The sequence below is a fragment of the Galeopterus variegatus genome, unplaced genomic scaffold (genome assembly GCF_000696425.1).
Source record: "Galeopterus variegatus unplaced genomic scaffold, G_variegatus-3.0.2 Scaffold16868, whole genome shotgun sequence".
NCBI lineage: Eukaryota > Metazoa > Chordata > Mammalia > Dermoptera > Cynocephalidae > Galeopterus > Galeopterus variegatus.
In genome coordinates, this window is record NW_007742979.1 from 3,040 (window position 1) to 5,282 (window position 2,243).

At 48.1% G+C, this 2,243-nt stretch overlaps 1 pseudogene; it reads right to left on the reverse strand.

Annotated features, from left to right (window-relative positions):
• Window positions 1–1,116: 1,116 nt before the first annotated feature.
• Window positions 1,117–1,618, reverse strand: LOC103582585 (annotated as a pseudogene).
• Between the last annotated feature and the right edge of the window lie 625 nt (window positions 1,619–2,243).

Consider the following 2,243-nt stretch of genomic DNA (forward strand, 5'->3'; position numbering starts at 1 on the left):
TTGGCTTGTTCCAATCAGAACAGAACCAAAGAAGATGAAATTCCATGGTACACACAACTATAGCTCTTCACAAGTGTTCCAACAGGTCCTTCCTGATGGCTGTCCCTATAGACCTCGGTCATGTCGATCCAGCCACCACAAGTGCCATCACCTACAGCTCACACCACATCAAGTTTTTCCATCCAAACCTTTCCTGAAAATCGCAGGTGAGGAAGGGGATGTCATGAAAGTTTGAGCAGCACAAGGTCGGTTGTACATCAGTCTCCCATTCTGAGCAATCCCCAATTATCGCATTGTCTACTAGTGTTCATTTGCATTCCCCATGTGACTCCTTGTAGAGAGGACAGCAGGAAGGTCCTGTACAATAATGGGCAAGAAAGTCTCATCAGTCTTTCCCAGGTGTCTGCAGGAGGCACAGCTGGAGCCACACCTGAGCTCCAGGTAAAGGAACTCAGTCCTGGGTTTTAGACCACAGAGACCAAATCCTGCATTTCCAGGGAGCAGAAAAAGCAAAGGGAAAGAGGGAACAACAACTACAGAAAAAATAATTGAATACGATCAAAAGAACATCAGGTCACTGCTGTGTCTATGCTGCATAATTTAGTGTCAGGAGAATGGTTAGAAGTGAGACCCATAAAATTTAATACGTTACTGATCAGGGACTAGACTCTCTCTTGACTTTATTCAGAATCCCAACACGCTGCTCTAATCAGACAGTCTCCTGGGGTCTTTGCACTGAGTCTGATTGGAAAAGCCTCATCAGGTTCCACTGAGTTTCCTCAGGACACTGATCCTGGTAATCAAGACAGAGAGAGTGTTTTACATCTGGTGTGTGTGAGAATGTTTTCTCCTGGTATAACAGAACTTTCTTATTTTGGAGATGTCAGAGCTCGGAACAGAAAGGACATTGTTAGGAGGGAGGGAGAGACGGAGGCAGGAGGCAGGTTTCGGTGAATAAAATTGAACACAATAATAAAAGACGACACGGTTGAGGATATTTTAAGGAGTTTGGGGGAAGGAAGAGGAAACCACAGATCCTAACTACAAATCATTCCCTGGGCCCCTCTGCACCTGCTCTTGTGACTGAACCTTGAACTTGGTGGGTCCTGACCACCCCTAGTGGTCCTGTGCGTCCCTGCAGGGAGGTTTGTGTCTGGGCTCACACTGACTTCCTCACACTGTGTCTCTCGCACAGTAATACACGGCCGTGTCCTCTGTCTTCAGGCTGCTGATCTGTAGATACGCTGTGCTGACAGAGGTGTCCGTGGAGAAGACAAATCGTCCTGTGAATCCCTCAGCGTATGTTGGCTTTCCAGTGTCTGTGTTAATCCAACACATCAACTGAAGGCCCTTCCTTGGTTCCTGTCGCACCCAGGTCATGCCACAGCTGGTAAAGGTGTATCCAGAAGCCTTGCAGGAGACCTTCACAGACTCTCCAGGCTTCTTCACCTCAGCCCCAGACTGCACCAGCTGGACCTGGGATTGGGCACTTGTGGAGAAGACACAGGGAAGTTGGGGACCCTGCAGTGGCCTCAGCAACCTCCTCAGCCCCGGATGACAGGGGCTCCTTACCTGAGGCAGCTGCTGGCAAAAAGAGAAGCCTCCAGCCCCACTCCATGATGAGTGGAATTCCGGGTCATTGGTTCTGTGTGACCAATGGGACAGTGCCCGTGATGAATGTGTTGAGGGGGAACCTGAGCTTTCTACTCTGTGGGGCCCAGTGATTTTCATATGTGTCCTGCTCCTTAACACCCGCTGGTCCGGGTCAGGTATGAATAACCCGATGCCCTAGAGGACCCCTGCACCTGGATGGCTGAGCTGCCCTCTCATGTTTGGTGCCTGGAGTCCTACTTGCTAATAGTTAGTGACCCTTCCCCAATGGATCTGGCCTTGCAAAGTTCCTGGGTACAGATGAACCCATTCCTGGACCCCAGCTAGTGGCTGTTATCTTTCCTGCGACCTCACATTGAAATGGGATAAAAGCTTCATGTAAAGGTCTAAAGCTGAATGTTCCCAGAGTGTCACTGCTTTGTCTGGGACCAGGCAAAGAGTCTCACATACAGAGTCTCACACACTCCACTTCTCTGATCTTTGAATTCAATTTTCCAAGTCCATTGCCTCAGAAATGGACATTATGTCTGACACTTTAATGCCAACTTCATGTTTCCAACAGTTTTATTACTTTTTCTCATTAAATTGAGTAAAATTGAGGTGAAGATTACATATTAATAACTACAACCATC